General features: G+C 43.2%; 1 protein-coding gene across 2 annotated transcripts in view; it reads right to left on the minus strand.

Annotated features, from left to right (window-relative positions):
- Aopep (aminopeptidase O (putative)) overlaps positions 1 to 17,206 on the minus strand; it is a 307,096-nt gene extending 289,890 nt beyond the window's left edge. Inside the window, exon 1 of one of the 2 annotated variants that reach the window (XM_032884276.1) lies at positions 17,096 to 17,206. The gene's annotated coding sequence lies outside the window, so the exon portion shown is untranslated. Of the gene's footprint in view, positions 1 to 17,087 lie in introns of both variants that reach the window. The other variant, XM_032884275.1, reaches the window with a different exon arrangement.
- Between the last annotated feature and the right edge of the window lie 8,112 nt (positions 17,207 to 25,318).

Below are 25,318 nucleotides of genomic sequence, written 5' to 3' on the forward strand. Positions count from 1 at the left end.
AAGCACAAAATCATACATTGGATTTGCTAATTTGTTTTTCTCCCAAACATTAAAATACAAGACCAAAAATAAATGTAATATTGACATAATGTACTTTAAACCATAGTATTTAAATCATAGTATAAAACTTGAGAATCCCTGATAAAAATGATGTAATCTGTAATCAAATGTATACCTATTATTTTAAAATGACATGGATAAAGAGGGATGTGGTGATTGGCGCCTATAATTCCAGCACTGGTGAAATTGAGATAGGAAGAGTACTATAATGTTAAGGCTAGCCTGGGCTACATAATGAGTTCTAGGCCAGCCTAGACTACAGAAAACCTGCGCTCCTATAATGAAAATAAAAACAAAAAAGTGACAGGAAAATTAAATGCCCAGAAAAGTACTTTTCATTAAAGTATAGGATGACGGTTCCCTAAATCATGGTGAGGATGGAAGGCTGTGAGAACACAGAGTGGGTAGTTAAGACGGTAGTCAGCTTCCTCAGAAGGGAAAGAAGGGGACTGAGACAGTCATCTTCCCTTCAGATTCTTGGTGTAATCATTCTGCCCTGCTCTAAATGGAGAAGTCAAGTGTCTGAAAAGCAGATAAACAGGCTCTTTGCAGATCCTTTGAACACTGGAAATAGAGTGTGCCAAGTTCTTCCGAAGGCCGGTCTCCAGGGCACAGCAGAGCCTGGGCTCCCCACATCCATCCTCCCCGAAGGAAAGAAGTCTAGTGTGAAGGAAGGTTTAGAACAGCTTCCAAGAGAAGCTTAGCCTTGAGCTAATTGGACATATCACCCACCCCCAAACCCACACACAGGGTCAGCTACTTCTGCAGAGATCACTAGCCATCAGGTGACACAGGATATGCAAGGTCTGTATCTGACCCCAAGTGAAGCAGTTATGACTATTGCCTGGCACCCCTGTGGTACCAGGCATAAGGACAGATCTACCAGCCTACTCCAAGGAGAACTGAGGAAAGAAGGAAGTGACCTGTGGCTCTTTCTTGTCCCTTACTGTTTCCAGAAGCTGGATACAATTATTCTACAATTCTTCAGAGGAAAACTTCCATTTTGCCCTCACCATGGATTCAGAGTTCCTGCCTCATGCAGCCGGCTGGCATGTGGCTTACAGCCTATGTGCCAAGTCACAGCTCCCTGGAATTTCTCGGGTTGCCTTTTTCCTAAAGGAAGCTTTGCCTTGTAGTCTTGTAACTACAAGAGTATGCTTTGTAAAGACTAACCAGAAAACACTGCATAACTGCAGAATTCTTAACCCTAGGGACTACAGCTCAGTGACAGCCAGAAAGATCCTAAAAGTCAAAGACGACTGTGCCCAAGCAAGTGTCTTCTAGATGTGACAGAACAGCCATGCTCATGAACTTAGAGCAAGCCACATTCTAGACTAGAGCTGGGACAGACTCATAAGTGCCCCCTGGCCCTCCACCTGGAGGAGTCATTGACACTTGAAAGTTCTAGAACTTCTTTAAAAGCGTGGCCCCTGGGAAGACCAAACTCACTCTGGTAGGTAGTCCCACACCCATTAGAATATGGAGATCACAAACTAAACTCAGTGGGTTCTTAAAAAAAAAAAAAAAAGAACTGAAGTTGAAAAGGGGAAGAGGCTGGTATGGGAGGAATCATGAGGAGAAGTTCAGGTAAATGTGATCAAAATACACTGTGTGCATCTAAAATTAACTTTGAGAATTTCACCAAGTGCCATTAGTTTTGTGTAACACTATTGCAGTCAAGCAATTTTCTGGGCATTTTTAATCTAGGAAGACTATTGGTGATGTCTCAGATATTTTTACTCCCCAACATCTCGGAATGATTTCCCAGAGAATAACAAACAGCTGGTACTTCAGTATTAGTAATTAAGATTCATATTTGTGAGTATTCTCAGAAACTCATAAAATCATTTATATCTTGGAATTCCCCAGGGTAAAATTATCAACAATCACCTCCCTTTTTGGAAGTGGATCATAGTGTTTCTCCAAGCTGCTGTGAGAACCACATGTACTACACACAACCTGGGAGAGGCAGGGGCTGCTGAGAATGAAGACTCTCAGATACCACAGTTATGAAAGGGTAGCCTCCAGGAGAGCAGCCAATAACCCACACCAGAAACAGGACATTCAGAGAATTCTTACAGAATTAACAGCTTCTGCCCTTGCCCTCAAAGCCACATCAAGATTTTCTTGAGTCACTGCATACATAAAGTTTAAGAAAACCTAGGAACAACTGCTTGAGGAGATGGCACAGTTGGTTAAGGACTTGGCATGAGAGCAGAGGACCTGAGCTCAGTCTGCAGAACCCCGCTGAGGAAGCTAGGAGTGGTGGGTACACTTGTGATCCCAGCACGGACGGTAGGGAGCAGTCCATCCCCCAGGGCAGCCTAACTGTCAGACTCCAGGACGACGGGAACCTGCTGGGAAAACGCCAGCACAGCCAGTACAGAGCATCCAAGGCTGCCACTGGCCTCACATGTAAAGAAGCAAAGTGAAGACTCCTCTCCATTGCATTATAGTATATAGGTTCCAGGTTACCATGCAGCCACGAACAGTACAGGGCCGCAGAGTGGTCACTGGGAAAGGGGAGCGATCCTACATGGAGACTGAAAGATGCTCTACGATACAATGAAACTTTCGCTGGCTCTTTTTCAGTGTTTCAGTGTCATGTTTCTGGTTTTGTTTTTTGTCTCAGCAATGAAGTTGACCTACATGGGCTGCTGATCTCAAATGTACATATGTTCTGAGAACTCTCTGAAGTTCTTGTTAAAACAAACTATTGAACCTTAAGGATCTGTATGCCTAGCAGAACCCATGAGATGCCAGAACTAATCAAACGCTGATCTATCTCCAATTACTGCAATTTGGCATTCAATTTCAATGACACTTAAAAAAAATCCTTGCATCTGACAAAAAGTTCCAGCCACTTGCCATGAGGTTTCTCAAGCAGGATGTTTGCTACTTAGCTACTAAGGGAACGTTGGTCATTCAAAATTTGCAGGATGGGTAATAAATGTAACCTTTCTTTGCCATACCTCCCCCTGTCCTGGCCCCTGTCTGACCCACAGCCACCACTTCCTGCCTTATACGCAGTCTCTTTGTCTTCTTTATAGGAAACTACACAGGAAGGACAAGAGGTTCCCCTGTTCCTATCCTAGGACACACACATCCTAAGCCACTAAGAGGACAAGCTCCCTTCACGTGGAGATTTATCTGGTGACCATGTCACCTGGTTATACAAATGGACTCAGAAGGAAGGCTTCCAGGGACCAAGCTAGGTCAAGGGTAAACTCAAAACTTCCTTCAAAACAACAGAAGCATTCAGACATCGGTGTTTATGCTCTAGCAGGGTGTGGGAATAAAGCACACCACAGTACAGCTTCCCCACAGAGGGAGATTCAGAATGTACACTCCAGGTGGGTGCCCTGTTCTTAGGAAAGGACTCTTTCACTCATCTCAAGTTATAAATATCTGGTCAGCACTTTTTTCTGTATCTTGGATCACAGCAAAGTCTTTAATAAGCAATGCAAACAAGAATTCTGCCCTTGATCTCCCCAGCCCTTTCTTTACCAACCTCTTAAAAAACGCCTTAACATCAGAAATCTATTATAGTTTAAATATTCATGTAAGATCTTCAGGAACTCAATCAAATTAAAAAATTATGCACGGAGATTTTGCCTGCACACATGTCTGTGTACCACATGCATACCCAGAGGCCATAGAAGCCAGAAGAGGGCATTCGATGCCCTGCGACTGGAGTTACAGATGGTTGTGAGCTACCATGCAGGTGCCAGACACTGAAAGCAGGTCCTCTGGAAAACCAGCAAGTGTTCTTAACTGCAGTACCATCTCTCCAGCTCCTCAGTCATCTTTTAAATTTAAACATGTAACTGACAGTTTGGGATCCATGTTAAAATTAGGACATTTGTTTCTACGGATTAGATGACAACTTGTGGATCAAGGAGACTGAACTCAGGTCATCAGCATTTAACCTGCTAAGCCATCTCATCATCCCAGTTAGGACGTTTTTAATGTAAGGTTAAATGGTTCATTTCCCTCTCAGATCCCACCTATGGACTAAAATACTGCAAATACGGAAAAGCTGTAACTGGAGATCAAACATAGAAGCACACTGACATGGGGGAATTCACAGTAGTGTTGGCCTTAGGTTGGTTAAACATTGCAATGCTTAAAACAATTTCCTAATACGTATAAGTTACTTCTGAAACCACTGCAAGAAATTACTAAAGCAACACAACCATAACTATTGTAATCCAGAGCCTGGAACATCATCTGTATTAGAAGAGATAACAAGTTCCAAACCATACACGCACACACACAATGTGTCAGTAACAACAGACAAAGAACTCATGAATCCATCTGCTCCAATGTGATCAACTGAGAATTAGATTTGGCCAACACAAAACATGGCTACAACTAGCACACAAACGGCTCTACATCAGCAGTCTTGGGGACTGGGATTGGATGTTGCTCTTCCAAGTATAAGTGCTAGTCATCTGCATAGTTGGGGATCTGTGTTCTGTACTCAGTGCAAATGTCCTTTATTGTGGACTACAAAAAATATACCTCTTTTGAAATGCTGCACCCTGAACATCAGAATAAATTATCTCTGTATAAATTAGCTTCCCTAGTAAAGGGAAACTCACCCTTTTCATAGAAATCTTCATATTTGAGTGTTGCAATGAAGTAAAAAAAAAATATCAGTCACCAATAAAGGACTGGCAATGTAGCTCAATTGGGAGAGTGCTTGCCAGGCATCACAAAGTTCCAGCCCCAGTACCTCATAAACCCAGTGTGATGACATGTCTAGCCCCAGCGCTTTGGAGGTGGAGATTGTAGGATCTGAAGTTTAAGACCAGTCTCTGCTATCTAGTGATTTCAGGTTAACCTGGGCAATAAGGGCCCCTGTCTCAAAAACGAAATCACCTAGGATCTTATTTCACAGTGTGGGTATCTGGATAGGAATCCAGTTAAAACATGTTTTGCTGTGGTGACCCTAATGATATAATGACGAAACCTGCATCAGTGAGTCTTCATAAAAGACAGTTGGGGGGAGGGTATTTTTGCTCTTAAATGTTTTCTGAAAGAGGTTTTGAGTTAATACCCATACTTTCTAGATAAAAAGTACTAATTGAACTAATTGAAATGTGATTAAAAAAAAAAAACCAAGATGAAGGGATAATGAGATACTCAACAGGTAAAGGTGCTTGCCACTCAAGCTTGGACATGACTGATCCCCAGAGCCCAAGTAAAAGTGGAGGGAGAGAATCAGCTCCATGAAGTTGTCCTCTAACTGCCCCCACATGTAATGACACTCCATATCCCAGAAAATTAATTAAAAAAAGTAGATTAAGAAAAAAGAAGTATAGACTTAATCAATATAGGGAATACCATTAAAAGGCAAAATGTGGGGCCAGTGAAGGTAGGAAAACACTTGCTATGCAAATTTGGTGATCTGCGTTTGATCCCTGGGACCTACTGATGAAGGAGAGAACCAACTCTCAAAAGTTGTCCTGTGACCTCTGAACATGCCTATTGGCTCACACTGGCAATTGTAGTGCACCCTGAAACACACACACACACACACACACACACACACACACACACACACACACACACACACAACTTCTGCCATCACCACCATCACAACCTTTGGAGACCACGGTCATTAGTTTTCAATCAGCAGTACATGGACACACAATGGCCTATGAACAATAAAAATGAGACAATAAGCAGGAAAGACAGCAGAATAGTAGATAAAGCAGGAAACAGGATGTTTCAAGAAGTTTAAAATCTGGGATCTGTTGACATTTCTCCTACTCCATAATCAGGTATCTAAATGCAATAGAAAGGCTATAAACTAAAATCTCACTATCACAGCGACCACAACTTTCTGGAAAACTATGCATTTGGGCTAAAGGTATACAAAGTCAGACCAAGAAAACACTGAGAGAAAAGTAAGTTATTATAAAAACAAGCCAGATGATCTCATGAATGTCTAGGCACAAGTCAGGGAAGTGGCTGCTCCAGGAAACACTGAGCAACCTCCTCCTGCTTAGCTCCTTGGCCACCGTGACAAATGACGTAACCAAAATCAACTGGAGAAGGGGAAGAAACGGGTTATTTAGCTCACACTCTGTGTCACAGTCTGCCACTGAGGAGTCAAAGCAGGAGCTCCAGGCAGAACTAAAGCAGAGACCATGGGAAACGCTCATTAGCTTTCACAGCCTCCTTTCTTACCCAGCTCAGGACCAGCGATGTTATCTCCCACAGACGGCTACATCATTCATTTAAAAAAATGCCCCTCTGCAGACCAGGCTGGCCTTGAACTCACAGAGATCCAACTATCTCTGCCTCCAGAGATCCAACCACCTCTGCCTCCTGAGTGCTGGGATTAAAACCATGCACCACCTCTGACAAAAAACACATGATAATCTCATTAGACTCTGTAGTGGCTATTCCTGGTTGTCAACTTGACTATATCTGGAATGAACTACAATCCAGAATTAAAAGGCTCACCTTTGATCCTGATCCTGAGATACATTTTTCTGACCTGGATCTTGGTATGGAGATCTTGAGGCATAGTGGCTATGAATCCCAGGAGCTTAAGGCAAGGGGATCTCTGAGTTCAAGATCACCTGGGACAAAGCAAATCCCAGATCCAGGCGTGGTGGGACACACCTTTAATCTGGGACACACCTTCTGCTGGAGACCTACATAAGGACACTGGAAGAAGGAAGAGTCTTTTTTGCCTGCCTGCCTGCCTCATGGGTCTGAGCCACCGCTAGATCCTTGGACTTCCATTCACAGTTGCTGCTGATCATTGTTGGAGAGTTAGACTATAGACTGTAAATCATCAACCAATTCTCTTACTATATAGAGACTAACCATAAGTTCTGTGACTCTAGAGAATCCTGACTAAGACAGATACTGAAAAAGCCTTCAACAAAATCCGACACCCCTTCACATTAAAAGTTTTGGAGATATCAAGAATTCAAGGGACATAACCTAAACCTAATAAAAGTAATATACAACAAGCCCAAAGCCAACATCAATGGAGAGAAACTTGAAGCAATCCTACTAAAATCAGGGACAAGACAAGGTTGCCCAATCTCTCCCTATCTATTCAATGTAGCATTGAAGTTCCAGCCAGAGCAATAAGACAACTAAAGGAGATCAAGGAGATACAATTCAGAAAATAAGAGGTCAAATTATTACTACTCATGGATATGATAGTATACATAAGTGACCCCAGAAATTCTATCAGAGAACTCCTACAGCTGATAAATGCCTCAGCAAAGTGGCTGGATATAAAATTAACTCAAATTAATCATCAGCCCTCCTTTGTACAAATGATAAATGGGCAGAGAAAGAAATTAAGGAAACAATAGCCACAAATAATAAGAAAAAAATCTTGGTTTAACTCTAGCCAAGAAAGTAAAAGATCTGTGTGACAACAACTTCAAGTCCCTGAAGAAGATATCAGAAGATATAAAGATCTCCCATGCTCATGGATCAGTAGGATTAACATAGTGAAAACAGGCACTTTACCAAAAGCAATTTACAGATTCAATGCAATCCCAATTCAAACACATTTTTTTTTTACAGAACTTGAAAGAGTAATTCTCAACCTTATATGGAAAAAAAAACCAGGATAGCCAAAACAATCCTGAATCAACATCCCTGACCTCAAGCTGTACTACAGAGCAATAGTGATAAAAACTGCATTGTATTGGTACAGAAACAGACAGATAGATCAATGGAACAGAATTGAAAGACCCAGAAATAAACCCACACACCTATGGACACTTGATTTTTTAACAAAGAAGCCAAAACCATATAATGGAAAAAAGAATGAATCTTCAACAAATGGTGCTGGTCTAACTTGATGTCTGCATATAGAAGAAAAGCTAATAGATCCATATTTATCACCCTGTGCCTCAAGTCCAGTGGATCAAGGACCTTAACATAAAATCAGATACATTAAATTCGTAGAAAAAAAGTGAGAAAGAGCCTTGAATGCATTGGTACAGGAGACAATTTCCTGAACAGAATACCAATGGCTCAGGGACTAAGATCAACAATTGATAAGTGGGACTTTATGAAACTGAAAAGTTCTGTAGGCAAAAGACATTGTCCATAGGACAAAACTGTAGCCTATAGATTAGAAAAATATCTTCACTAACTATTCATCCAATAGAGGGCTAATATTCAAAATATATAAAGAACTCAACAAGTTAGACTCCAACAAACCCAATAAACCAATTAAAAAATGGGGTACTGAACTAGAGAATTTTCAACAGAGGAATTTTGAATGGCCAAGAAGCACCTAACGAAATGCTCAATATTCTTAGTTTATCAGGAAAATGCAAATCAAAATGACCCTGAGATTCCACCTTACACCAATCAGAATGGCTAAGATCAAAAAGTCAAGCAACAGCATAGGCTGGCAAGGGTGTAGAGACGGGGGAACATTCTTCTATTGCTGGTGGGATTGCAACGTTATACAACCATTCTGGAGATCAATTTGGCAGATTCTCAGAAAATTGAAACTAGTTCTACCTGAAGACCCAGCTATACTGCTCCTGGGTATATACCCAAAAAATGCTCTACCATATCATAAGGACACATGCTCCACTATGTTCATAGCAGCTTTATTCATAATAGCCAGAAACTGGAAATAATCCAGATGTCCCCCAACGGGAAAACAGATACAGAAAATGTGGTTAATTTACATAATAGAATATTATTCAGCTATTAAGAACAAAGACATCATGAATTTTTCAGGTAAATGGATGGAACTAGAAAATAGCATCCTGAGTGAGGTAGCCCAGACCTAGAAGGGCTAACAAGTAGCTATTAGCCATAAAATACAGAACATCCATGATACATCCCACAGACCCTAACCCAAAGAAGTTAAACAAGGAAGGAAGGATAAGCATCCAGGAAGGATGCTTGAATCACATTTAGAAGGGGAAACAAAATAGTCATAGGAGGACGGGGAGGTAGGGAACTGAGTGGAAAAGGGGAGATAGGAGGCAGGATCAGGTGCAGGGAGAGAAAGGAGAGAGGCCCAGAGGGTCAAGAGAATGAATGGAAATCTGCAGCTGTTGGGGTTGGGGAGGGGAGAATCTCTAGGAAGTCCCAGAGACCTGGGATAGGGGAGGTTCCCAGAAGTTAATGTATGTGACCTTAACACTGGGGACACAGAACCTGAAAAGGCCACCTCCTGTAGCTAGGCAGGACTCCCAGTGCAAGGATAGGGACACCAACTCACCCACAAAACTTTTAACCCAAAATTTGTCCTGTCTAAAAGAAATGCAGGTATGGAGCAGAGACTGAAGAAATGGCCAACCAATAACCAGCCCAACTCGAAACCCATCCCATGGGCAAGCACCAATCCCTGACACTAGTAATAATATTATGCTTGCAGACAGGAGCCTAACATAACTGTCTTCTGAGAGGATCTACCCAGCAGAGGTAGATGCAGAAACCCACAGCCAAACATTAGATGAAGGTTGGGGACACTTATGGAAGAGTTAAGGGAAGGATGGAAGGCCCTGAAGGGAGTGGAAACCCCACAGGAAGACCAACAGAGTCAACAAACCTGGACCCCTGGGAGCTCTCAGAGTCTGAGCCACCAGAGAACTCCCCCCCCCCTTGTCACATATGTAGCAGACAGGCAGCTCAGTTTTCATAGCTGCCTTGTCTGGACTCAGTGGAAAAGGATGGGCAGAGACTTGGTGTGCCAGGGTGTGGGGGAGGTGTAGGGGATAACTAGACTGGGCCCCACCCTCTCAGAGGAGCAGGGAAGGGGTGGGGGGAGGAACTTTGTGAGGGAGGGACTGGAAGGGGGAGCCATGTTTGGGATATACATAAATATATATATTAAATTAATATATATATATTAAATTAAAAAATGCCCCACAGACTTCTGTACTGGCCAATCTCATTGAGACAATTCCCCAGTTAAGGCTTCTCTTCCAAGGTGTACCTAGGTTTGTGCCAAAACTTATCCTCAAATGTCATATAGGGTTATTGCATTGAACAAGACATTAATAAACAGAACTTTTCAACAGAACTATTCAACAAGCTAATGGAAGGCACACTGATCCATGGTTGCTACCCCAGGAAACACAAGTGCTAGCTGCTACTAAAGGCTCTGGCTTCTGCTCTTCTCTCCCACAGGAATGCATGATGACTGTTGATACTAATCCATTTAAACATATAAATAGGCATTAAGACCAACAGTCCATGCTGGCACTAACGTTGTGTGAACAGTTCAGCTGTGAAGTACTTCAGCAGTCTGCAGACTCTCCCAATCTTCTCCCTACCAGCATGTCTACTACCATGGGGATCCTCCTCCTCCTCCTCCTCCTCCTCCTCCCTCCTCCTCCTCTCCTCCTCCTCCTCCTCCTCCTCCTCCCTTTCTCCTTCTTCCTCCCCCTTCCTCCTCCTCCTTTCTCCTCTTCCTCCTCCCCCCTTCCTCCTCCTCTTCTTCCTCCTCCTTCTTTTCTTCTCTTTCTTTCTCCCTCCCTCCCTCCCTCTTGCTCTTACTCACTCTCGCTCTCTCTCTTGTTCTCTCATGTTCAATTGAAAATTTTTTATTATTTATTTATTCACTTTACATCCCGATTGCAGCTCCTCTCCCTTCTCTTCCCCAAGTCCCACCCTCCCCCCCTCCTTCTTTGATTCAGAGAAGGGGAGCACCACCCCTTCCCCCGTACCACCCTGGCACATCAAGTCTCATCAGGACAAAGGGCATCCTTTCACACTGAGGCCAGACAAAACAGCCCAGCTAGGGTAAAGGGATCTAGAGGCAGGCTACACCAGTCTCTTAGATATCCCACTGTGTCCACTCCATTTATTCCCTGTCCCTAAGGCAGAGAATTCTAATTGGGAGTAAATTTTTCTTTCCAAGATGCTTGGTGTTGCTTGGAGTTAACTTAAACACACCCCAACACACACACACACACACACACACACACACACACACACACACACACACACACACAGATCCAGCAAGAACAGGTACAATTCCACTGACGTTCACTCTGGGAACCAATGAGTCTATGGAGTTACTTACTGTCTTAGTTAGGGTTTCATTGCTGTGAAGAAACACCATGACCAAGGCAACTCTTAAGGCAAACATTTAATTGGGGCTGTCTTATAGTTTCAGAGGCTTAGTTCACTATCATTGTGGTGGGAATCATGCAGGCAGACATGGTGCTGGAGGAGCCGAAGAGTTCTGCATCTGGATCTAAAGGCAGCCTGGATGAAATTGGAATTCCATACTGGGCAAAGCTTAAAGCCTAGGAGACTTTGAAGCCCACCCGCACAGTCACACATCCCCTCCAACATGGCCACACCTCCTAATAATATCACTCCTTTGGGGTCAATCAGAAGTGGTTGACTCTACATATTCAAAAATTCCCACATGAGAAGAGAGTGTTAGAATTGTGTCTGCAGTTTCTGGCTTTTCCCTTCAATGACTACTCTAAACTTCACTACATCTTCAGTCCCTAACTCACTGAAGGAACATTCAATATCAGCAATTCCGTTTGCATCACTTAAAACCTTTTGCTGCAATAGGCAAGATCTTCTACCCATTCTCCTTCTTCCCCAGTCTCCTCCTCTCAACCTCAGTGTAAATACTTGAACCCAGGACTTCCTACCCACCAGACAAGGGCTCTACCCCTGAGCTCCACAGGAACTCATCTTCAACTCCTCCCTCCTTTCTCTTCTCAGGACAGAAGTATCCTTTGCATCTGAGCACAGCCTGACTGTGGTTTCTGCTCTGGACAGAATCTTGTTGGGCCCTCTGGGTACTTGAGTTATCAATCATCTACGTCCCCTAAATCCTGCACCTCAACTTCCTCCCTTTTCCCAGCAATATTTTTTTTAAATCTGAGAAGAGATGGCTACAATCTTTTGATCGAAGCCTCACAAATGAACAAAAGACTCTATCCACACCTTTCTGACTATTTGCTTTAGTTCATTATTCAACACCTTTCTGCCCACGTCTGCTCACACCTTACTAGACCAATGAAGTTCCACAATGGAGGCAAATTACTTCCTCCAAACAAGTTCAGGGGATCTTCTCATCTTTTAATCTCGAGGAATTAAAGCACTGACCAAGCTGTTCTAGTGTCTCTCTTCTCTTAGAATCCGTAATTACATTCTCTCCTCTATCTTTCTACCTCTGGCCTTTTCTTCTCCTACTTCTTAGATGAACTGTGCCCTCTGTGTCCTATAGCTCTGGCTTCAAATCTTAACTCACTGGACAGGGTGATCCCTGCTGTAAAGCTTCAAGCCCATGTCCCTGGTTCCACATTTTCCTAGCAGATGCTACCTCATTACTTGAGGTAGAACTCTGGAATCAGCCCAGATTCCTCAATCACACCCAGGACCAATGTCAAAGCCATGCCACTTTAATCCAATTATCTCTGAGGCCTGTCATACTGGCTCCTTCTCTCTGCAATCTAATACAGGTCACATATCACTGCAGGAAAAATGATAACCACATGTGAGTAAATGACTTGGAGGCTCCTCTTATGGGCTAGCTCACCAGAACACAGCAGGCTGGAATTCTGTTTTGCAGAATGAATTCTTCTAACTCCATGAACACAGGCAGATAACCAAGCATCTTGGTCTTGAGATTCTCAAATGTTTAAGAAAGGGTAACAGAATCTCTACCTACCAGATATAACAGACAGTTCAGACCTCCAAATGTACAGTATACTGTGACATAGGCCTGATATTACTGGTAACAACAACAACAACAACAACAACAACAACAACAACAAAAACTGATTTGCCTTTCATGCCAAAATAGAGCAAGCACTTAAGTTCTATTGCTTTCCAAAACTAGACCCTCAATTGCAAATGTCAAAGAAATAAAGTGTAAGCAAACAAAAATCCAAGGGAAATTACAATGGAGCTAATAATAAATGTATAAATGCTACTTCACAAAAATGTCTTCAGGAATCATAGAGTAACAAATCAGCAGTGAAATGAGTGTGTCAGAACCTATTTTGATCGTCACCAAGGAACAAAAAGCCCTTTCCCCAGAGCTCTGAATTTGGGAACTACACAGTGTTCAGATATAAGGCTTTGAAAAAATTAAGAACTAACTCAGTTGTGGCAATGTAGTCTGCATTCCTTATGGATATGATTGGCCCATGCAAACCAGGCCCTGGGTGTCCATTTGGAGTGTGGGTTGGTTCTTCTGTTGCCCAATGAACTCACAAGTTATGTCTTGTGTTAAGACAGTGCAGAGAAGAAGGCAGGCAAGAAACATAGCAATTCTGTTACAACGTCAGTAATGACCAAATCTAGGGAGAAATGAGCTTTGAAGCCAAAGATCCCAACTTCAGAATCCATCTTTGTCGCCTAATTTTAATTTTGTAATTTTAAGAATCCACCCAATTTGCCTAGGCTACAAGATTCTTCATTTATAAATAGAAATTTAAAAAGTTCTTACTTCATGGGCAAGGAGCCTAGAACCATGTGTGAATGTTGCATAACAGAACAGCAGGTGATGTCATCACCACTGGTATACTCTTTACTATTTTTAGACTCCTTATCACACTGCAATCTGTGCTTCAACTCCAGCTTAACTCTGTCCACCAGACACTGTGTCCACAGAGCAAAACAGCATCACTTCAGCTGGTATCTCTATCCACACCACCTGCCAGCCCACAATCAGTCACTAAGAAGTAGGCTGGTGCCAATTTCAACAGTCCCCAAAAGTGCAGTGCATGGTCTACCCATGCAGTGGAATAGTATTCATCCCTTAAAAGGGATGGGGTTCTGATATATGCTGCAGCATGAATAAGCTCTGAGAACATTCTGGGTGAAATATAGCAGTCACGGGTGGGCAGATATGGCAGGATTCCATCAACTTGAGATCTCTGGAGTTAGCAGACAGCAGAGCCGGAACAGAGGCCACCTGGAGTGAGGGAGAGAAGAGGGTGGGAAGCTATCACTCAGTGGGTGCAGCATTTCTTTTAGGGATGATAAAAACGTTCTGGGGAAACATTGCAGATTCACTTAGTTGCGTGAATGTGCTTGGTATCACTCAACCATGCACTTAACTTAAAGCTGTGATTTTTTTTGGCCTGTGTATTTTCTAATTCACATACATAAAATAAAAAATAAGCATTTAAAACCCATAGAATACATTTTCAAAGCAAGTTGTAACGTGAGCGTGAGTCTCAACTCATTTTCAAGTAGGGAACCATGGGAATCAACATCAACTTGTAACTGGCCTTGGTCTAAAATACCCAGCACAACTTAGCATAAGAGGGATTATGTCACTTTTATTTTAGACAGAATCCTGCCATGTAGCCCAAAACTAGCAATGCTCCTGCCTCAGCCTTTTGAATGCAAGCAGTACAAGTGTTTGCCACCATGCCTGGGTTTCATGTTCTGAGTTAAAACAAATTTTGGTCCCTTGAAAGGAGAAAAAGAAAGCTACTCTGGTGGCTATGTGTATGTGTGGCATGTAACAGCAGCTTTTGAGGGCGATATTAATCCTTACATGGCCATAGGGACTCACATACTTTTGCAGTGTCTCCGCCAGACAACACTGAAATAATCTTAAAATGAAGAGGAAATTCAAAAGTCCATTACTGTGACACACAAAAGTACAATATGTTAGGCTGGCAAGATGGCTCATTGGGTAAAGGTGCTAACAATCACCATCAAGTTGTGGCCTGAATCCAATTCCTCAAACCTGCCTGGTGGAAGGAGAGAGCTGATTCCCACAGGCCACAGGTTGTTCTCTTACATCAGTATACCCCGCATCTCAGCATCTCACACACACACACACACACACACACACACACACACACACACACAATCAGAAATGTGTAACTATAATAAGTAACCCCTTTTGTTCTGTTTTTTTCAAGACAGGGTTTCTCTTTGTAGCCCAACTGTCCTGAAATCAATCCGTAGGCCAGGCTTGCCTCATACTTAGAGACTCAGCTGCCTCTCCCTCCTGAATGCAGGGATTAGAGGTGTGCGCCACCACTGCCTGGCTTACAAATAAACTTCCTAAAAATCGAATGTTTTGAATCTCCTCAAGCAAAATGTTTATTTTACAGTAAAGACACAAGGAAGGAAAGTTTAATAAGTGGTCACTTCCAAAATAGCAGGATTCCAGTCGAGGCAATCAGTCATCTGGTAAATGCAATACATACATTGAAGACGTTTCAAGGAACAACAATTTCCAAATAACAAGAGTGTCATTCGCAAAGATTGAAAACTGAGACCAAACAGCAACATCAGCAAGTGCCTGGCTAGTCCTTGTAGGGATCTGGCACTGCTCTGAGCTTTTCTTCACAGGAACTCATTTTGTCTTCATAATACCCCTCTAAGCAATACTATTGTTCCCACCTGACAAACAAGAAAACTGAGGTGTAAGGGGCCAGGCACCTCACCTGGGCTTCAAGGTGCCTATTGAGCAATAGAACCGGGATGTAAAATCTAGATGTCTACTGGTACAATCTGCAGCTTCGTTACTGCACTGGTGACAATGAAAACTGATCCAAAAGAAGCTCAGCAAACTCAAATACAAAGCAACTGGGGAGTAAAAAACAAAGGTTCTAAAATCATCACATTTCAACACGGGACAAGTGATGTTTGTGACTTCATACTAGAAAAAGAAGGCAAGAAAACCACTTAATGCCTTTAAATTATTCTCTCTCTCTCTCTCTCTCTCTCTCTCTCTCTCTCTCTCTCTCTTCTCGTAGGAAGAAGACATATTTTTCCAGATGTTTTAACTTTAAGAATATGAGAATTTACAACATAGTTACAAAGCATCAAAACAGGGGCTTAAGAGGCAGCTCAGTCTGAAAACCACCTGCTGTGTAAGCAGGAGGACCCAAGTTCTGTCCCCAGTACAGTACAGTTTCACAGAGGTCTGTGATTCCAGTGCTGGTGAGGTAAAGGCAGGTAAAGGCAGGTACTTCCAGGGGTTGCTGGCTGACCCAATCTACATGGCAAGGTCCAGGCCAGTGAAAGAACCGGTCTCAAACAAACAAACAAACAAACCAAAACAAAACAGTGGCCAGCATCTAAGAAACCACAGTTGTTATTCCTTGTCTCCACATACGCACACATATTACACACTTGCATGTCTGTATATGCATATATACATGCACGCACTCCCACATTCACCTCCACAAATACACACACACAGAGACACAATTCATATGGGGTGAATAAACTTATGGAATCACATATGAGTAGTGTAAAAAGCCTGGAAATTGACCACTAATGATAGCTATTCTTAAAAAGGAGAAGGTGAAAGAAAGGAAGAAAGAAAGAAAGAAAGAAAGAAAGAAAGAAAGAAAGAAAGAAAGAAAGAAAGAAAGAAAGAGAAAGAAAGAAAGAAAGGAAGAAAGAGCCGGTCTTGAAGTCACACATAACCTTGAATTTAAATCGTGCCCTTTGCTTTTGGTCACGGGTAATTTTTACCCAGTACTTCATGGAACTGAGCCTCAGTTATTTCCTCTGTAAAGCAAACATAATAATTCACAACTCGCAACAATATTGCACGAACTAAGGAGACAATGAGCTATAAGTGCTGGGCACAGTCCCTGGAATCTAAAAGATCGTCGACAATAAACAATATTATTCTCTGTAGCTCCCAATAGTGGACAACCTATTCTGTACCAACTAGGAAATCACTGGCAGCCTTCTCAAAAATCCCACGGAGCACAACACACTCTTCTAAATTGAACGCGCTAGTTGCACGTGGAAACAAAAGCACGAGGGATCAGAATTGAATTCAGCATCAACACGAGACCAGTTGTCACCTTTGAAAACAGCTCTAAGCACCGCTGGCTGGTGTGGTTTCCGTCTACCCTGAGCGTCACCTTTGCAGGCAACTGTCGCCGCTGCTAGAAAAGCACAGAGCGCTAAGGTCCTATTTACAGTTTACTTGATAGCGTCCCAAGGGCTCACCCCAGGCAGGTCGGACAGGATCCCGCGGGTTCACGCCACAAGAGGTGAAAAGGATCCCGCGGGTTCACGCCAGGGCATGTCAGATCGAATCCTACCTGCTCACCTCATCAGAGGTCGCCGGTCCCCATAACCCGGAGCGGCTGCTTGACAGCCGAGCTGCGGGTTACCTGTCGGCCACCGTGCTGCAGCTACACTTCCGCAGACTCTGGGTTACCACGGGCTACCAGGCAAACACCAATTGCGTCATCAACACGCGCCAGGGTCGGCCGCCCCCCCTCCCCCGTAGGCCTGGTTCTTCGACCATACTGCGCAGGCGCAGAGCCGCTAGTGGCATTAGTATCAGGACTCTAGATGGGTAGATTACACGCACCCCACACTGAAATACGAGCGTGTGCTTTTCGCTTTTGAGACCGGGGGGGGGGTGTCTCTCTTTGTAGTTCTGGGTGGTCTGGAACCTACTATGTAGACCAGGCTGGTCTCGAACTCAGAGGTTATCCTGCCTCTGCTTCCTGAGTGCTGTGGTGAAAGGAGTGCGCTGTTTTCCTTAAATTCACATTTCTGAAGCATGTGATTGGACTTTACATATCCATCCCAGCATAGTGCCTTAAAAAGATCTTACTAGGGTTGGGGATTTAGCTCAGTGGTAGAGCTGGGTTCGGTCCCCAACTCCGGAAAAAAAAAGGGGAAAAAAAAATCTTACTATGTGCCAGACAGTTACAGTATCTGCGACTACAGAAGTGGGCCAGTTGTGCCTGCCTTTGTGGAGACTATCTGGTTGAGAAAACTAGTTCTGAATAATTCAACAGATAATTCTCTTTTTAAAAAATTCATTTAGTATGTGTGGTGGTGTGTAATTGTTTGTACCTGGCTGTATGTATAGGTACACGAATGTGGGGCCTGGAAGTAAGACTCCGCGAAACACAAGGCAGTCGGAGCCTATAGAAGGTCTAGTATCCTCTAAAGAGACTCACTTAACTGTGAAGAGAGTGGAGGGCTGTAAAGACCTGAGAGAAAAGCAATCAGAAGGATCAGAAGCATCTAGCACACGCAGCTTGTGGCACCCTTGAAGTAGGATTGGAAGGACACGGGGTGAGACCAATAAGGCCCAGGGACCTGATTCTGCAGCACGTTTCTGGGCCACTATAAGCAAGAAGCATTGATCCCGACGTCAGAGAAGAGTGAGTGACAGGAACTAGTTTTTGAGAAACAGCAGGCTGCTATGTGTGCTGGGCATGAAGCACACAGAAAGAAGGGTTTGGTGAGATGTGATGGAGAGAAATGGATGCATATAAGACGTAATTTGGAAATTGATGTGACAGGTGGGGAGGATTAGATGAAAGTCTGGACAAAAAAAAGTTACCAAAAGTTACTACTAGAAGATATGCCTGGACTCTACAGTGAGAACACATGCCAGTCACGCCAAGCTTGCACACACACACACACACACACACACACACACACACACACACACACACACACACACACACACACTTCCCCCTCCCCCTTAACTCTTCCCCTCTTGGTCCCCTTATGTTACCACCCCCACGCCTTCAGCAAGCTTGCAGATCTAAGTAAGGAAGCATTTGAAGAGGGTGAGGAGAGGGGGCTCTCTTTCCCTACTATGCTTTAGTTCACTCTGCCTGTGTGTAATCCCGTACCAATCTTAAAAAGAAATGGTTATAAAAATATCTGTCCACACAAACTCTCTGAAGTTTTTAAAAAGATTTTAAAATTGTTTTCCTTTAAATATATATGTATATTTATATATACATATATGTATACACACACACATATGGGGGTACGTGCCCATGAGTGCAAGTATCCATGGAAACCAGAGACACTTATCCCTCAGAGCTGGAGTTACAGGCCGACATGGACTGCCAGATGTGGGTGCTAGGAACTCTGAGTCATCTCCCCAGCCTCCCAAATCTCCAGAATCTTACACATCAGTGGCTAACTTATATTTTGCTAAACTTTGTTTTTCCTGACCAGCTGAAACTGCAGGCTACCCTCTCTCCAATCAGGCCGTGAAATCTTTTCCCAGTGCCCACTGAGATCATGTGGAAAAGATTGAAAAATCAAAAGAACTTTGTATGTGTCTCAGCTGGACAAAATCTAATAAAGGAATGGATGGTGGGGACTACTGACTGTCCCCTCCACACCCAATCTCTTTCCTTCGTAGGAAAATTTTTAAAATTTTTAAAGTTTTAGGTTCAGCTCATAGCAGAACCACATGCTCTCAGCGGGAGCTAGGAAAAGATTGCATAACCTTGTTAAAAGTCTGCCTTCGTTCTGCCTTTTCCAATGTCCTAGGCTGACCTTCGAAGAACCCTCGGGAAGTAAGAGAGCCTGTGTTACAGTCGGTGGAACAATAACATGTACCAAGTCTTCATGTACATACTCCAGAACCTCTGGGTTTGAGGGACACTAAATCTCCAGTCATTAAAGAAAACACAAACCATTGCAAACTCCGACTACCTGAATAACCCAAGAAACTAAGCTTTCATTTTCCTCATCTGATTAGCCAGAGAATGTAATACATTATTTCATCATTTCAAAATTTCAAATTCATATTTCTTCTACCTCTCCATGGTAGGAAATGTAGTCACGTGTGCCTGCAATTTTGTAACAGGATTTCCTCAAGAGTAAAAAAAATCAGTCTTGGCTTGATGAGAGGCAGGTGGGATGAGCGTTAAAGCCCAAATGCAGGATCTGAAATACCTGCAGGATTCTGTAATAAAAAGAGCAGGGGGGTTAGAGCAGAGGAAAGCTGAATGTGAACCTTGGTGCCTTGGTCCACATGGGTCAGAGAAGTTGCTGCAGACACCGTGCAGCCTACACTAAGTTGGATCAAGTACCTTTGATGCCAGGAGTAAATGTGGGTGAGGATTCGGCCACACAGCATGGAAGCATTGGCCACTGGGACTGAGAAGGATGATCGTTTTATTAAAGAGTAGAAAATAAGAGACACAAGCAGATACCATGGTGTCGTTAACAGAAGAGTGGGATGGGGATGCAGAGAAAGTAGTCCAGAACCTGAGAGGCATATGCCTGTAATCCTGGCACCTGTGAGGCAGAGGCAGACAAACATCTCAAGTTTAAGTCCAATATGGGGTCTGGAGAGATAACTCAGCAGTTAAGAGCACTGACTGCTCTCTCCAGAGGTCCCGAGTTCAAATCCCAGCAACCACATGGTGGCTCATGACCATCTGTAAGAGATCTGATGCCCTCTTCTGGTGTGTCTGAAGACAGCTACAGTGTACTTATATATAATGAATAAATAATTTTTTAAAAAAGTCCAGTATGTTCCAGTCCAATGAATTCCAGGTAAGGAGCCTCTGTATCAAATAAACAAACAGACAGCAGTGTTTCAGCCCTAGTCGGTGCAAAGACCTCTTTTTGGTGATGATGTGAGCATTGTGGAACACACAGAATGGAAGGAGAGTGTGCAAAGTTAAGCATCAATATTCCTGATACTTACCTGTGTACTCTATTCTCACACTCACTTTTTCCTCCTTTCAGTAGCATTGACTGCATGATGTTATGTACTATGTACACGTATGGGGTCTTGGAATACAAACATGGAAAACATATCCTCAACATCAAAAAACTTACTATCCATTGAGGAGATCACTGTATTTATTGCATTAGAAGTCAGAGTTCTAGACTTGTGTCCTGGGTGGAGTAAATCCAGGATTGGAGAGCGGGAGGCAAACCAAGGGAAGAAGATAACATTAGGATGGCAAGGTAAAAACCTAGAGGAAGAGGGCACAGGGAGGTATCCAGGGTATCTTGGAAAAGGGAAGCTGTTATGGATCTGTGGGCTTCCACTACCTGTATGCCTCTTTTCAAGTCATGGAGCAGGTCTCAGCTTTGCTACTAAAAAAAAAATAACAAAGAAAAGCAACATATCTGTGTAACAAAACTGTATCAATTTTAAAACTGCCATTACTATAAAAGTAAGAGAAAAGACCAACATAAAACATAAAACCAACAGGGAATTTGATATTGTATTTGAGAACTAATGTATCAATATCAAGTTCCAGGGCCAGGGAGAGGACTGGTTGAGGAAGTGATTGCTGTACAAGCATAAGGACCTAGGTTCAAATTCAGGAGACATAGAAAAAGCCAGACAGGGCTATGCAACCTCAATGCTGTGAGGAGGCAAAGGCAGAATGGCTGGTGCTTGCCAACACCCACCCTAGCTCCATGTTCAGGACAAGACCCTGTTTCAAAGCAATAAAGCAGGACACTGGGTGTCCCTCATGTTTTTCTGCACCTGTCTGTGTGCAGTATGCACACTACCACCACAGCCGCCAATCCGGTTTAAATGGAAGTAATTTCAGTTCTCAGCAGATTCCCGTTTCCTCATCAGAAACTTTGACTCTAACTTGGCTTTTTGTGCTGCCAGGAAGTAGAAACGTATACAGTGTGAAACAGAAGGCATTGTTCCTGGGAAGACAGGACCCATGAAAACTCAGTAAAGAGACGTGAGCAAATTCTGCAAGTTGGATACCAAACTGCATCTCCACAAGTTCTGTCTGAGAAGTGGCAGGTAGCCTGTTTATGGCAATCGAAGGTGGTAGAGTGAGAAATATAGTAAAATACTATTTCAAGAAATTTCAATAGCTGTTTTCAAATTCTCCTGCATCGAGTCAAACAGCACGCTACATGTTTGCAGTGTTCGAGGAGTGTATTGAGGCAGTATGGGGAAATGTTGGTTGAGGACCGTAATTCATCACACATTCAGCCTTGAAGCAGAGTGAAGACAGACTGGCTATCTCGAGTGTCTCCACAAGGGCTCCTTGAGTGGTTGGCATGCCCACTTGCAGAGGGATGTCAGTGACCAGGGGGAAGGAGATAGAAGAAACTTTCACCCAGCTTCTAGCTGGTTCCAGTAGGACCTCAGTAAGGGGTCGTGGCATTTTAGCAAAAGCAACTTTAAAACGGCTGTCCCCCACCCCGTTAGGCACCCCAGATCTCTTCATTCCAATTCCATGTCATTAAAAGAATCTGATCAGGACCACTCTAGCTTGTGCGGTCATGTGACTAATCCTGACTGCTGAATCTTCTTCTTCAGACAAGGATGGGAAAATAGAGCTTCCTGAGTCTTAACATTTTATTGCCAGGGGTGTGGAAACCATCTAACCAGCAGACAAATGGATCTCCATACTAATCGCACATGATTTCTGGGCAATTGGCGGCATATTACACAGCAACAAGAGAATGTTGGCTGACAGAGAAGACGAAGATAAATCTCGGTGGTTGACAGCACTTGTGAGTCTGTATCCCCAGAGAAGCTTAATTAGACCCTTGAGATGAGATGAGAGGCTCCTGTTAGATGTCTTCAAACTTGAGTGTATGCAGCTGTGGTATTTGGTCACAAATGGCTCTAGCAAACAGTTTGCACCGTGGAGACCTGTTGAGTGCTGGAACACTGTGTGTTTTCTCTCATGAACTTCAGTTTCTTTTAGTTCACTAAAATACGGCTTGAGGATGTACCCTTTATTTATACGTGTGTGGGAGGCGTGTTTACACGTATGTGTGTGTGTCCGAATGTATGTGGTGGATGCTTTCCGGTGCATGCTCAGGTGCACATGCAGCTGGAGGCCAGAGGGTGGCATTCTGTATTTTTCTTGATGACTGTTTGCTGACGCAGAATCGCTTGCTGAACCAGAGCTCGCTGATTCCTCTTGTCTAGCTAACCAGTCTTCCCCATCTCTGCCCCCCAAGTGCAGAGATTATAGGGCCACTGGCACCGGCCAGCTTTTTATGTGAGTGCTGGGAATCTGGACTTCCATCTCATGCTTGCACAACAAGCATTCTTGTGCCCTGGCTATCTCCCAAGCCCTGCAAAATAATTTTTACTCTCATATCCTAAAAGGAGTCAGTCAAGGAGAAAGATAACCCTTCTCTGTCCATGCTAACCTCCCTCCCATTTCAGAGGATGGAGCCCAGTTCTAAGGTTGCATGTGGAGAAGAACATTCTTCAACCTTCTGCTTAGAAGTGATCCTATATTTTAAAACCTCAATTTTCTCATTGATGCCAGATGAGTTTTAGAAAGCAAGGGGATTTGGTATAGAGTCACACCATAGAGGCTCTTGGGAGATTCTTTTGAACACAGATTTTAAGATTGAACCCTTAATGTGTCCTGTTTTCCATCAGTGTTGGGGGATTTTGTTCAGGGAACTATTAGCATAGTTCTGTGTTTTGTTTTAGATGAAATAAAACAAGAGCAACATCACCAGACCACTTTGTTTACTGGGACACAGGGGAAAGGGCTGTGTCCAATACAGTCTGACATCTTTCATTGGATGGGAGCAAAGATCATGTCTTTAAAAAAGACAGTAATAAGTCAAGGAACTCTGAGAACTGAGCAATGTCCCATGCCACTAATAAACAGCTAAGGATAAAATTACAGAGCCAACTTTTAATGGGATAATCATAAGAGAATATTTATTATATTCTGTCATTAACTCCTTAATGTAGGAATGGCAGGGTCCTGAAACCCATTCTATGCTAGCAGGCTCATGGATGATGGGTGACAACAATGGACCCAGACAGGGAGATGGAGAGAATCCTACCTTACAGAAGACTGGCCCTAGTGGTGGAAGGTTGGATCCATCTGTAGATCATTCCTGGAGAGACAGCACACACAGAGCTGCAGAGTCCATACAAGGCTCTTACCAATAGCAGAGTAGGAAGCACACTTAACATTAGGGACTTGCAGCTCATGTTAAAGATATTGGCCTCTTCTCCTGAAAGTAATGAGTCCTCATCAGGGGAACAATCAGAGTGAGACATCTTCTCTCTCTAAATTATAAAGCACTGACCTTATACGCCCATCTAAAAGGCAGGTACAGTGGCAGCCTCATAGATATAGCTTGAGGGACACTTGCCCACCTTGTTAGTCACTAGCCACGAAGAACAAGTAGACATTCTTATAAGATAGTCAGATTGGTACTTACCAAGGAAATAGAACTTCTTCACAGCCCTTGGGCACTCCTGACACCCATTGGCCCAGGACAGCCACTGCACAGGTAGAAGCAGCATTATGCATTCTAACAAAGTGAACGAAGCAAAGTGGACACAGATTAAATGCCACTCTTTAGTCTCAGGTGAAATGAGCGTCAACCAGTGAGAACTTGTGTTGGGAGGCAGGGAGCCGAACCTTCTTACCCCTCACCCAGGTGATTCTTAGATACGAGGCCTAAAGTCTCCCCAGGGTATCCAGCAGGTTAGTGCCCTGACTTTCTACAGAGGCAAACTAATCATTTAATTACCTGGCTGGCTTTATCCTTCCTTCATACTTACCATAACTTCTGTCACACTTCTCACTTTTCATGAACCTTCCTGGCATAAATTATGTCTCCAGACATAAGTTATTTCCACCCAAATTCATCCCCCAGTGTCTTCTGTTGGGAGCAGAAAACACAAATGACAACAGCTCTGAAACAACACGGTCTGCTGCTCCGATTCATAGAGCTAGGAGGATTTCCAAGCAGATCCCTACTGTTGGTTGGACTTAATGAAGATTTAATGGGTGCACAGCACTGTCCCAGTATGTGCCAAGGAGTCACTTATGACGTTTGGGGGTTCATTACTTTGAACAAAGGTGACAACTCCAAAGAGACAACCCGAACAGCTAACAAAAAGAGAGAGGTGACAGTTGTGTATACAGGTGGCCGTTGTGTATATACATGACAGCTGTGTATACATGTGACAGCTGTGTATACAGGTGGCCCTGTTTGAGGATAAGATACCACAATGGTGCTTATTTCCTCATATATGACTCTCCTGGGATATTAAATGTGTCTGTCAGAGAAAATAATGACATACCGTTAAGAATTAGCAATACACACTTTCCGATGACATTAGCCTATTAATTCCAGTTTTATCTTAGTTGAATACAAATGCTGTTCAGTGTTTGGATGATTTATCAAGATACAGATTGAAGCTTGCCAAATCCCTCGCCGAAGTCATAAATAATTTCAACATATTTCATTTCACATTTGCTGTTTAAAAGGCTGTAAGCCTGGCAAATCTATCACGGTTGGACTTTACGCCTCAAATTATATTTTGAGCACAAAGTCTACTCTTTCTAAAGAGCAGCTGAATCTCATGGCTTTCTCCAAAAGAACAGTCTGATGAGCCAGTGTAGACGTTTACCTGCATTTCCATCCCTTGTGGGCAGAGTAAGGGTTTTATAGGAATTGGTACTCAAAATCTGGGTTTCAATGTGGTTTACCTCTTCCAAAATTCATGTCGAAGTTTGTTTCCCAGGGTAACAATGTAGAGAGGGGCTGGGATTTTTTTTTATGGGGT

The sequence above is a fragment of the Rattus rattus genome, chromosome 14, assembly GCF_011064425.1.
Source record: "Rattus rattus isolate New Zealand chromosome 14, Rrattus_CSIRO_v1, whole genome shotgun sequence".
NCBI lineage: Eukaryota > Metazoa > Chordata > Mammalia > Rodentia > Muridae > Rattus > Rattus rattus.